We start from the raw sequence: 13,891 nt of genomic DNA, 5'->3' as shown, positions 1-13,891 counted from the left end.
CTGGTGTGTTTTTGAGATTTGAGGGATTCGTTACAGCTGCATAACCGAACTTGTCTTGAAAAATATATATGCTTCATCAATTACAATGGTAATAGGTGAATAACCTTTTTGATGTCATCATTATGGCCAACAAAGATGAGTTGGGGGCTTAGTATTATCATTTCAAATCTAGAATAAATTTCATGATATATCTAGCTATACACATAAATAAGCATATAAATAAATAGGTGGATAAAGAGAACTTTATAGATAATTTACAAAAATAATTGGGTTTTTTTTCCAATTTGCCTTTTATTTCCAAATACTTTGGGATATTTTTAATGAATAATATTTTAATGACAGAAGATGGGGCTAAAAACATAAATTCATCCTTATCTAGTTAACAGCATGGGTACATGTAACAGTGGGAGTGGGAAGGAGTGGGAAGGAGATATTGTTAAATAAATGATAAGTTTATAAGCCACTGATGTATCATATAACATGGGAATACATGCTTAGCCTGAGACAGTTCTATTCTGATGAGACAATTAGCTAGTATACTGGATATTTTCTACTTGCTTAGTACAATTACATTCTCTCTCCTTTCATCCTGCTCCTACCTAATAGGCTCTCAGGCATTTTGGGTTCAGCCAACAGGGATGCTTAAGTAGAAAATAAAGAAAGAAGAGAATATGGTCAGAGTACCATGCCCCTAACTCTCTGCTTGGAAAATCACCTCAACCTGGCTATGTCTCTCAAAAGAAAGTCACCTGTTCTCTCAAGGAAGTGTACCCTACTCTCATTCTTCTGACTTCCATTAACATCTTCCTCCCCTTGTAGCTTCCAGCCTAGGGGTGGTAACAGCTCCACTATTCCTAGCTCCAGGTTCCTCCATTACCCTTGACATCTTACAGAACTCTACAACAGATCAGACTCAATAAAAGAAACGTTTAAGCATTGGCTCTTACAGCTATTGAGCTGAGAAAGAAGGAATTTAACATTATTTCCATTGAATCACAACACTTGATTTGACTTGATTTTCTGGTTTATTCTTTTTTTATTGAAGTTTAGTCAGTTTAAAATGTGCCAATTTCTGGTGTACAGTATAATGTTTTAGTCATACATACATACATATATTCCTTTTCATATTCTTTTTCACTATAGGTTACTACAAGATATTGAACATAGTTCCCTGTGGTATATAGTAGAAACTTGTTGTTTATTTATTTTATATATAGTAGTTAGCACCTGAAAGTTTCAAACTCCCAATTTATCCCTTTCCAGCCACTTTGGTAACCATAAATTTGTTCTCTACATCTGTGAGTCTGTTTCTCTTTTGTAAATAAATTCATTTGTGTCTCTTTTTTTTTAGATTCCAAATATAAGTGATATCATCTCTTTCTGGCTTACTTCACTTAGAATAATGATCTCCAGGTCCATTCATGTTGTTGCAAATGGCATTAGTTTATTCTTTTTATGGCTGAGTAGTATTCCATTGTATAAATATACCACAACTTCTCTATCCAGTCATTTGTCAATGGACATTTAGGTTGTTTCCATGTCTTGGCTATTGTAAACATTGCTGCTGTGAACATTGGGGTGCATGTATTTTTTCGAATTATATTTTTCTCTAGATATATGCCCAGGAGTGGGATTGCTGGATCAAATGGTAAGTTTATTTTTAGTTTTTTAAGGAACTTCCATACTGTCCTCCATAGTGGCTGCACCAAATTACACTCCCACCAACAGTGCAGGAAGGTTTCTTTTTCTCCACAGCCTTTCCAGCATTTATTATTTGCAAACTTCTTAATGATAGCCATTCTGACTATTGTGAGATGATACTTCACTGTAGTTCTGATTTGCATTTCTCTAACAATATGTGTTATTGAAAATCTTTTCATATGCCTGCTGGCCAGCTGAATGTCTTCTTTGGAGAGATGTCTATTCAGGTCTTCTGCCCACTTTTTAATTGGGTTGCTTGTTGTTGTTGTTGTTGTTGTTGTTGTTGTTGTTTTTGATATTAAGCTGTATGAGCTGTTTGTATGTTTTGGAAATTAGTCCTTTGTTGGTTGCATCGTTTGCAAATATTTTCTCCCATCCTGTAGATTGTCTTTTCATTTTATTGATGGTATCCTTTGCTGTGCAAAAGCTTTTAAGTTTAATTAGGTCCCATTTTTTAATTTTTCCTTTTATTTCCATTACTCTAGGAGCTGGTTTGAAAAAAATATTGCTGCAATTTATGTCCAAGAGTGTTCTGCTTATGTTTTCCTCTAGCAGTTTTATAGTATCTGATCTAACATTTAGGTCTTTAATCCATTTTGAATTTGTTTTCGTATATGGTGCTAGAGAATGTTCTAATTTCAGTCTTTTACAGGTAGCTGTCCAGTTTTCCCAGCACCACTTATTGAAGAGACTGTTTTTTCTCCATTGCATCTTGCCTCCTTTGTCATAAATTGATTGACCATAAGTGTATGGGGCTATTTCTGGATTTTCTATCCTGTTCCATTGATCAATGTGTCTGTTTTTGTGCCAGTGCTATACTGTTTTGATTACTGTAGCTTTGTAGTACAGTCTAAAGCCAGGGAGCATAATTCCCCCGTTCTTCCTTCTCAAGATTAGTTTGGCTATTTGGGGTATTTTGTGTTTCCATACAAATTTTAACATTTTTTTGTTCCAGTTCTATGAAAAATGTCATTGGTAATTTGATAGGGACTGCACTGCATCTGTATATTGTTTTGGGTAGTATGGCCATTTTAACAATATTGATTCTTTCAATCCCAGAACATAGTATATCTTTCTGTCTGTCTGTGTCATCTTCAATTTCTTTCATCAGTGTCTTATAGTTTTTGGAGTACAGGTTCTTTGCCTCTGTAGGAAGGTTTATTCCTAGGTATTTTATTCTTTTTTAATGTGATATTAAATGGGATTATTTACTTAATTTCTTTTTCTGCTATTTCATTGTTAGGACAACACTTGATTTTAAAACCAGAAGAGTAACATAATATATTGTTTATAAAAAAAATCCAGTTGTTATTTTATTAGAGCTCTCCCTTCAAGTTTATACAGTAAAATAATTTTGTAAAGAATCTGAACATAAAGAGAGCAATCAACTAGATGGGAGAACAAAACAACTTTTGCAACAGAACCAGGTGACAAAAAAACACCGCATGTCCCTAAACACAGCAGGTAACAATAAACTAACAGTATCCACAACATCTACATGTGTCAGTACCTGTGTGGGAGGAGACAGAGAGAAGAAATGGGGAGTCTGATGGGTCTGGAAAATGAAAAAGCAAAACAGTGCACAGGTACACCCTGGGAAGCAAGAACAGCCAATTTGAAAACAGCAGTAAAAACTGAAAAGCATTTTGCCCAACTTAATAGTGGACGATTGCAAGGCACCCACAGTAAAGTCTGAAAAAGACTGAAGTACTGTGGGTCACATGAATTGTCAAAATCAAACAGCCAGAAATTCCTTTCAAGAGAGAGCCCCACAATGGAGAGAAACTTCTTGGAATGAAATAAAAATTTAGGAAAAATTTGGACAATATAGAAAAATGAAAGAGAAAGCCCAGGTAAGTAGGGAAACGGAAATAGAGCCAGGAAATCTCAAAAAGTAAGTGAATATATGGTCTGATGCTTCAAAAATATAAAAAAACTGAAGTGGGAGGACTAAAAATTAAGAAAACTACCTTGAGCAACAGAACCGTATCTTCTAAAATTTAGGAAAACTAGTTTCACATAAATATGAGCAACAGAAAAGTATGTAGGTCAAATTCAACACAAAGTTATAGAAGAAAAAAAGGAAAAAAAAATAATACTACCTCTCTGGACCTTGAAAACATACGAGAAAGGCATAAGCACAAAACAGGTCCAATCATGACTTCCTAGATCAAATGAAGCTAAAAGTTAAGAAAACTATATAATTAAAAGAACAACATAAATCAGAATTATAATTCAGAGTATTAAGAGTTTATATATCTAAATGGAGCTGTCAGGCCATTTATGCTGAGCTCACCATCACCCTGGCTCTACATCCACCTGTCAACCCCACCAGAAGAAGCCTGCAGTGCACCATCAGGAGCTGAACCTGAGGGGGAACCTGAAAGCATCAGGTAGAAAAACATCACCTGTGCCAAAAAGTGCAGACAGAAGATACCCTGCGGTGAAGTCTCCTAAGAAGTCACCAGAGTGAATTGTGAGGAGAGAAGCATCAGGCCACTGCTGTGCAGGGACACCGATTCCAGCCTGGTCAGTTTAGACTTGCAAGGTCCACTCCCTCTCCACCCTCTCCTCCCCATCCTCACTCTGGAAGAAGCAGAAACAACCTTGAGGATAGGGATGAGGATGTGGAAAACCCAGGAGGTGTAAGAGTTGGTCAAACTGTGTACCCCTTGCATACTATATATTTCCCAGGTTCAAGCTGTGAAAGGGGAAGTTCTTAACTGGGTGAGAGACAGACGTTTGGATTTAGATGAGACTGCGCTTCTAGTGTCTAAAAATGAGACTGTCTCTAATGACTGAATATGATTAGAAAACTATGAGATCTGTCCTAGATAGTTTACTGGAGTGGAGAAGGGAGGTCAGACAGAAAGGGCTCAAGGGAAAGTAAAAATAAACAATGAAACAAAGTTGCTCCTGCTGGTGCCCTACCAATGAAATGGCTGTGTGGTAACATTTCTGGATCTGGCACAGAAGAGCTACACTCTTCAGGACTCCTGAGGAAAGAGAATTAACAGATGGTGTGGACTGACTATGTCCACACTCAGTGTGGGCCCTTTGAACTTACAACCTAATAATTCAGTAAGGATTCATATATTCTAAGTCTTATAGATGAGGAAATTGAGACTCAAAAAGTTTATGGAAATGGCCCAAGGACACAGCTGGTAATAATAATGATTATGACATTTACTGAGTAGGCCGCACCAGCTCTGTGCTGAGTTTTACATGCATTTCTCATTTAATCCCAAGAATATTTTACAGGGTAGGTTCTATTTTTATGCCCAGATCAGGAAGTCAAACTCAGGTCTTTGCTGCCTCTTCCTGCTTCACCACCTTGGGCAGTCTGGCGCTCTAAGAAGCCAAAGAAAAGCTTAGGGCAGTATCCTTTAGTGGGGAAAAGGTCCCAAAGGCACCCTTAGAGCTAAAGAAAATGTGTTCTAGATTTAGTGCTTCTTTTTCTTTTCATGTCAAAAGCAGGTAGTTGTAACAAAATTACAGAATAGCGTAGATTCTACTTACTATCCATTTGTATCCCAAAATTACTTGATTCATACCAATAGTTGTTGGGCTGTTTTTAAAATACTCATTTTCTCTATTTAAAGCTGTCAGACACAAACTCTTGGGTTGCAGCCTGATGTAAAATTAACTACCAAGCATATTTCTACTGCCAAGAATAAAAACTCAGAACCATAAAATGTAGATGGTTTACTGTGCTACAGTTAACTTTATAGTTAGCATTATTAGTTTTCTTCCTAAGGAAGAGCACAGTATTAGGATTGGGACATATTGCTCTGTGCCAGGCAGTCACAGAGAAACTTATTACCAGGAGTCATTGAAACTGTACTAGCTGGAGAGGAAGGACAGATAATTACAGTACACAAGTACACAAATTACACCAGGCAGAAGGACAATGGAGCAGAGGGACAATAATAATCCTGGTTTATTTGGGTATTACAGAATGTGGCATTTGTAAATCTTAGTTATGATGGTACTAAAATCTACAAAGACACCCTAAGTCATTACCTTAGCTTTTTTAAAATTTTTAGCTACAAGGAAGGGCTTGTATTGTACTTCTGCTCTGTTTCAGTAAGGAGTAGATTTTGTTTCATATTTTCTAGGCTTGTTTTAATTAAGAAATTCTACCACATGGAGACAAGTTAATTTCTAGAAATTAAGCTTATAACCAAATTTGTGAGACCTCTGCCCTTTGGGTAAACTTGTTTTGAGTAAACTGTAATCTTTAGCCAACATCTTTTGTTCTTGTGTTGTCTCAGGATTTATTTTCAGAGTCCTTAGCACATAAGATACAGATAAACACTCTTGCTGTCACGGAATTGGTTTTCAAGGCAGACAATGAGAAAAATTGGAGAATTACAAAAGGGCCTATAATAGGAGCCAAGAAAATTTTGTCAGATTTCTTAAATATGTCTAACTTCTTGGAGTTTGTTCATGCTATTATCTCATTTCTTTCCTTCTTGTGATGATTGGTTGTTAAACCATTAAAATAAAAAGATTCTGTGTTCTGTCTTTCTTTGGGTACAGAAAGCAAAGGAGTTCTCAAAGGACTGCATCTAAATCCTTAGCCAGAATCATGGAAAGGGGAAACACACACATACACACATGCATGCACACACACGCACAAACACACACACACGAAATGTGCAGTAGCATCATTAAACAAGGAAGGATTCTGGATTCAGTAAAAAGGAAGACCTTCAAGAAAGAACACCAGCGCCTAGGAGCAGCCTGGACCAGTCTGGAGTGAGGGAGGAGAACATCGCACCACAGCACATAGCGGTGCACAATCAGAGGGACTGCCAACCCTTGTTCTGCCTTCCCTTCTGGAGACTGTGCAGACGGATGTGCATTTAGGTAAAGCGCCAGGCCACAGTAAGCGTACCCAACCCAGCAAGGTCATGTCACATAAAAACTTTCTAACTGACTTTCTCCGTCTTGAAGGAGATATGGCCAAACCACTTCTCCCTAATAGGAGTGTTGGTAGAGAGTGTTGCAACATTCATTCTTTTCTGGTATTGTGGGCCTATCAAGCCAAACTGAAAAGCATCTTTAAACTAAAGAGCTAAAGTAATTATTCACAACATGGGGTGCTGAACAGTCACACAATCAAAAGTCATGGGATACCAGAACTGAAAAGTGGATAGGAGAAATGACAAATGACTGCATCCTCTTATGGAGACGTTCCCTCTAAAGGGGACTTTTAAAATAGACCTCCCAAGAGCAAGACTTCAAGGAGAAGGGGGAAAAAAGATTTGTGTACTTTGCACATATTTGGATATTCATATTTGGAACGTCTTTTGGAAACCTCAACAAAATGGCCGCAGAAACCTGAATAAACACTGGCAATTTTTAAAGTAATGACTGCTCCCTTCCAAACCAATCTCGGAAGCAACAAAGAATACAGTACTGCAAGGAATAATTCAGCAGTCCATAAAAACAATTCTACTTTATTAAAGTGGGGGATACTCAAGTATTACAAGAAACAAGGAAACATTCTCTGTTTCTGAAGCATTTATGGTTCATGTGTTAGTATTTATACTAACCTGGATTATTCCCTCTTTAAGTAACAGTGTTATCTAAATTTAGGTCTCTTTTTTCCTTTGTCACATTTTTCTTATGTCACATGGTCAACATTAATGGTGCAGCACAGAAACACACATGCTGGTAATTATATTTTCCTTACTATGCATTTCTTTTCTGTTGTGGATTAATTCTTATGATCTTTTTCATGAAAGCCAAGGAAATCAGATTTATGTTCATGGAACTGTAACAAGAATCTGGGAAATGTTTGTAATTGATCCCACATGTTCTGCTTGCTTAGATTCATAAAGCTGGAAGAGAATTTCAAGAGATCATGTGGGGATTTTAGAAATTGAATTTTACATGATCTGATATCATTTACTAATTTTCCAGAAGGACAAATTTCTGAGCAAATGGGTAATCTCTCGTAGGCCCCTAGAGTTCTCACTTGTAAGACTGAATCCACATTTGTATAAGAGAATACACCCTTTACAGATAAAGGGAATTCTGATGTCACCCTTGTGAAGATACTAGAAGGCAAGTGGAAGACACCACAGAACATCTTAAACAGTTCTGGTATCAAGAGAGACAGATGACACCAGAATTCCAACCAATTAAAAGCATAAAAGCATCTATGAAGCATGTATAAGTAGTCATTATTGTTTCCTAAATGTACTAGTGATGCAACATGCAATATAAAATAAAGTATGTTGAATGTCTACTTTCCCCATGTTGAGTCTACAAGGGATAATCCTGCTCAGTTATTCTTTGATCAGGAAATTGTTTTATTATCTGGTCTCCCAAGTATTACTTGCCTTGAGGAAACTGAAAAAGTTCAGTCATTTCAGCCAGCCCCGTGCTGCTCAGGTGTTTGTATTTAAATAATCCAACTAGGTGGTTGCTCATCTAATTTTTAAACCCCTTCAGAAATAGGAATCTCATAACCTTCTCATTACACCAAAATGCTTCCTGCATATAAATTTGCTCTTTGGGTTACTACCAAATTCTTTATAATGAGTAGACCTTATCGTAGCAGCAGACAGATTTTTTAAGTTGGTAAAGAACTGATACCATATGGTAGGGAGCAAAGAGATAGCTGGAGAAAATAAAGAGGAATATTAAGACTAGCTCATGAGCACATGGTGCCTGGCAGTGGTTCTCAAACTGGGGCCTGCAACAGAATCACCTGGAGGGCTCACTGAACAGAGTGCAGGACCCAGAGCTTCTAATTCAGTAAGTCTGGTATAATGTAATACCTGAGTTACTGCATTTCTAATAATTTCCCAGTGAGGCTGAAGCTTCTGGTCCAGGGACCACATTTTAAGTACCACTGACCTACAGCATTTGCTCCTGAACAAAGCCCTAACTTCCTGAGATACAGGAATGTATACAGGGTAAAGACAGAAAAATCTCAAGGAAAAAAAAGTTTGCTTTCATTTCTCCCAGAAACATTTTTCACATACCATAAGGATTAGATCTGCAACCATTTGTCTCCCTAATGGTGGAGCTAACTGCTCTGATCCGAAAAGATCCCAAATGGTTACTGCCTAGCCTGGAGTGTTACCTCCCAAGATATTTACATTTCAGGGAGGAATGAGCTCCAGAACTTTGAGACATCTCTTGGTGGTAAAAGCCAAGACACACAGGACATTCTGGCTCTTGGAGAGATTTTATTTATAAACCAAAGGGTTGAAGTAAGGATTCAGGCTCATTACGTTTCCAAGGAAACACTTTGAGGAAGAGACGGGATTAGCTGTCTCACTCCCCATTATAAGTAAAGAAAAATCATTTTCCTTGTCCCTTGCCTATGGAATGTCCAGCCACAAGTAGGACATCTGTCCTGACTTTTATCACATCACTTCAGAGGTGAGTTCTGGGGCAAAAGGGACCGAAGTGCTTAAGAAATCTCTTTCATCTATGATTGTTTGTATATGCATTCAAGATTAAATTAATAAAAATTAGTAATAAAAACTTAGCATCCCAACCCTAAATCAGCTCTACTCTGATTGGGATACCCAGCATCTTCTGATAAAGGTTGAGACTATACCCAATTGATTCTGTAAAAGGAATATTAAAAAATTTTATCCAAATGATTTCTACCTGGTGGAAAAAATAACCCCATATGTTAGTTTATTGCCTTTTAGGCCATTAACCAGTTTCTAATCTAACTTAGCGATCTCATTCTAAGACACTCTTACTGGATTTCCTATAAATGCCCAGCTTCTCAAAGTGCTCTTGTAATCAACCTTCCAAGGTTCCTTTATTAGCTGATGAGTTGAGTGAAACTGCTGATGGGTATTTACGTTTGTATGAGTCATACTTTTAACTTTGAACATTACATTTACAGACGGGTCCAACAGCCATCATTGCAACAAAGCCTGTAGCAATCAGACTTGCCCTGGTCTGTGCTGCTATTGCATCTCTACTACCTACTCATGGAAGTACTCCCTCTTCTCTTGACAAACAAGGACTCAGTTTATTTGGGCAGGCGCCATCATCCCTCATCTAATATCAATGTGCACTCTACCCTGCTTGAAATGGGGAAAAGTTAACCCTTACATCTGCTCTTTGGCCAAAGGTCTTCATAGAAATTCTAGGTAGCACAATTCCAGGCACCCTCGGAAGGTCATGTAAAGCCCCATTTAAATGATGCCCTCTGCAACTGTGCAATGTGGTGGCTCAGGATCAACCCCACTGGTTCTTGTCTTGGGAGGAAAACATTATGACATTATTTATATTTTATCCATACTCTATGAGCCTGTAGTTGTAGAACTACCCACTCACACAGAGGAAAAAGAACCTACTCTAGGTCCACATCTGGAATTATATATTTAATGAAGAAGGAGGAAGCCATATGCTGCTTAAATGTGTTTAATGAGCCTCTGACTCTTACATTTTTCTTGCTCTTATGTAGGAAGTCATTCCTTCTCTGTATAAGTAAATACATTTAATCACTTCTTAACTCTTAAGCGGTAAGGAAGAACAGCCAGCCACAAAGGCAAAGCAAGCTCAGTTGTTTCCACTTGCTCCTTTCCAGAGCATTTTTGCCTCAGAAGCCAATTCTGGTTGTTCCACCCAACTGTTTACCTGGTTTGTAGTATAACAGCCCTTGGTAGGAGAGAGTTTTCTTAATTGTTGTTGTATGTGACACCACTGATAAACAACAACTCTCAGAAATGTATCATTGTACCACAAAACTCTGTTGAGAATATCATTCATTACGTCACAAGACGCCATCTCTGTTAAGACTTCAGGAAAGAGCTGCCTGACCTCAGCCTCAGTGATGTCTCTGTACCTTAGAGCCACAAACATGTTTGTATCTTGAGTACAACTGATCCCATGTGCCTCTTTGCTGAACGGCTTCTAGACTATCAGACACAAACATAAGGACCTTCTTAAATCTCTGTGGTTGGTTTTTTATTATTATTGGCATTTCTTCCTCCATTTTAATATCCATGCCTTTGTGTTGCTCTTTTCTCTTTCCTTTAAATTGTATCATTTTGCTTTCTTTTGTTTTCATTCCTCTCTCTTCCCCAACTGTCATACAATCATACATACACAGAGATACCTGGAAATTTAAGATCTTTGTGGAACAGGCAGGCAGTAGAAGAAACTGTGGATTCTCTAAGTCCAGATTGAGTACTCTAGCTGTCTGCTTGCGTACGCCCTCGTGACTTCACAAGTTATTCATCTGTAATCCCCCACCATGTATTTTTCAATCTTTCTTCCCTACTTTTATTAAGAGCACTAATAAGCTCATCCAGTATTCAGTACATTTTCCCCCCAAAAATGCAGTTCTTGATATTAGGTAGCTTCTTCAATGTTGTCAAGAAACTGGGACATATTGGTTAAGGGGAATCATTTGTGTGGAGGAAGTGGTTTTTGAATAAGTAGGCAGTAATTTGTATATTCATGTCTCTGTGCAGCATAAATAAAATTTATTACTGCAGAATATGTTTCTGATTGTGTTTTAAACTTTCACTGACCACCAGCAGCATATGAAGTACAGAAACAACAGCATTAGACCTAATTAAGCCCAGTGGGCACGCTGCCTAAAATGGTCATTTTCTTGCCTCTGTCTAATATAATTCTGTTTATTTGGTTTACCCTGTCATTAGGTTTTATTTGTCATCTCTTATTCATCATTATTTTTTAAAGACCTACATCTATCACTAAAAATTCCAAGCAACACTAGTCATGTGAAGAAAAGAAAAATCTAATTTGTAGAAAATATCTGAGCCCCAACTTTGTTATAAATTCTGAGATTTATTTCTTTAATAATGTGTCAAGACAATTTGAATAATTGTTAGTCTTTTTATAGGTTTTAATGTTGTAAATTCTAGACATTAAACGTTTTGCTTTAATTCTCGTTATTTCCAGGAATTCAAGGAATATGGAAATTATTCCCTCAAGTACACCGTACTAATGCATTATAATTTTTTATGTAACGTGATTACTTATATAAGATAAGAACAAGGAGAGGGTGAAAATTACCCTCTCCTCCAAAAGAGGCTGTGGTACTGAGTTTTTTTATACTTCATGAGTGCTACCTAAATATTTGTTGACTGTGAAAAGAAGACACACCTTCCTGGGTCCACTTCCATCACTCAGTCTCTCCACTGGCCTCAGGATGCTTACACTGTGCTGTTACAGCTCCCACTGTCCCTGACCCATTTTCCCTTTCAGCTTTCCGTGCTCTTTGGCTCATATGTAGACAACATAAGTGCTCTTTGGCTCACTGACATCAAACCTGGGGAAAGGTGGGGAAGCTGCAATCCCTCTTCCTTTATTTAAACTGCATTAAAACCTCACAAGGCAGGCATATAGAAAGAAATCATATGGCTCAAATGGATAGTTGTAAATGCTCCCACACCAGGGCAATACAAAATGTGAAATATAACTCATCTCCCCACCCCAACCTGATGATATTTCAAACTCTTCCAAGTTCTAGCACTAGATTGAGAATTCACACTTTTTGCTGGCTATTTCTAAAAATTCCAGATAAGTTACAGCCAGTGAACATGCTTTCTCTCTTGAGAATCAAAAAAAAAAAAAAAAAGTGACAGAAATCTAAGACCCCTCACCCCTGGAGATAGCTGAGTCACTCCAAAGCATCAGGAAATTTTCTATTCTGGCAAAATTTCCACTCTCCCCTGCTTGCCTCATTTTTATGGCAGTTAGAGACTCACTGAAGAGCTTCTTACTACTCTTGAAGACCACATACATTTCCCTAGCCTACCCTGCAAATCCCCACTGAAATGGCACCAAAGGAGGAAAACACAGCAACTACGCCTTGTATTAGTTCCCTGAAGCTGCTATGACAAACTACTGCAAACTGGGTGACGTAAAAGAAATTGATGCACTTACAATTTTAGAGGCTAGTGATCTGAAGTCAGTATCACTGGGAGATTCAGGTGTCTACAGGGCCACTGGAGGCTCTAGAGAAAGGCTGTACCTGCCTCCACAACTTCTGGCGGCCGCCTGCATTCCCTGGCCTATGGCTGCATCATCCTCACCTCTGCCTCCATGGCCACATTTCCTTCTCTTCTGTCTGTAACAAACCCCCCTCTGCCTCCCTCTAATGAGGATACTTGTGACTGCATGGAGGGCCCACCTGGGTATCCAGGATACTCTCCTATTTCAAAATCTTTCACTTAACTACATCTGCAAAGTCTGCCACCTAAGAGAACATTCACAGTTTCCAGAGACTAGGACATGGATATCTTTCGAGGGGGCCATTATTCATTCTACCACATGCCTAAAAAGATACCAGGAGAGGGATCAACAGCACTTAAGCAAGCACGACTTTTTGGAAGATTAAAGTAGATGAAGCAGTTCAGTATCGCTAGTCATCAGAGAAATGCAAATCAAAACCACAATGAGATATCACCTCACACCTGTCAGACTGGCCATCATCAGAAAGACCACAAATAACAAGTGTTGGTGAGGATGCAGGGAAAAGGGAAGCCTTGCACACTGTTGGGGAGAATGTAGATTGATGTAAACACTATGGAAGACAGTATGGAAGAGAGAATACTGACAAAAAGTGAGACACTGCATCTATCCAGTGTCTGTCTCCAAGCCTGACAGGAGAGCAGAGCTTATTCTCTGGAGAAATAAAGTCCAAAGGCCTCACAGTTACAGCCAACAAATAGAGTGGAGGAAAGGAGTGTGGCCCAGGATGAAAACTAGAGGATGAACTCAAAGAGCACATAGTGAACTAAGGGATTTGCAAGCCTCTTTCTCTGACCCACTCCCAAAATGCCACTATACAGCCCAAAGTCAAAGAAATAAGGAATTCCTCTCTGGAAAAAAAATGAACAATTTCAGAAACATGCATCTACAAGTAATAACACTTGGGGGCATCCCAGTGAAAAGACCAGTTCCTTCTTTTAAGACCTATAACAACAAGTCTCAATTTTTTTGTACCAGCACCTCCTTATACTCATAAAAATTACTGATGACTCCAAAGAGCTCTTCTTTATACAAATTATAGTTATCAAACTTCACCATTTTAGAAATTAAATTGGGAATTTAAAAAATACTTATTAATTTACTTCAAAATAACAATAATACACCCTCTAGATAACATAAATAATATATTTTTATGGAAAATAACTAATTATTCAAAACAAAAAAAGATTTGGTGGAA

General features: G+C 38.0%; 2 long non-coding RNA genes across 2 annotated transcripts in view; one reads left to right on the top strand and one right to left on the bottom strand.

The window, feature by feature from the left end:
- The window catches only part of LOC116662661, a 242,943-nt gene that overhangs the window by 172,975 nt on the left and 56,077 nt on the right, over nt 1-13,891 (bottom strand). The window lies entirely within an intron of this gene.
- Nucleotides 1-13,891, top strand: part of LOC116662662 — a 28,452-nt gene that overhangs the window by 10,278 nt on the left and 4,283 nt on the right. The window contains exons 2-3 of the long non-coding RNA XR_004318641.1: nt 5,459-5,468; nt 6,497-6,498. This is a non-coding gene — a long non-coding RNA (uncharacterized LOC116662662). The remainder of the gene's footprint in view (nt 1-5,458; nt 5,469-6,496; nt 6,499-13,891) is intronic.

This window comes from Camelus ferus, chromosome 3 (assembly GCF_009834535.1).
Source record: "Camelus ferus isolate YT-003-E chromosome 3, BCGSAC_Cfer_1.0, whole genome shotgun sequence".
Lineage (NCBI taxonomy): Eukaryota > Metazoa > Chordata > Mammalia > Artiodactyla > Camelidae > Camelus > Camelus ferus.
Note: the sequence above shows the minus strand (reverse complement) of the source record. Positions and strands in the feature narration are given on the sequence as shown.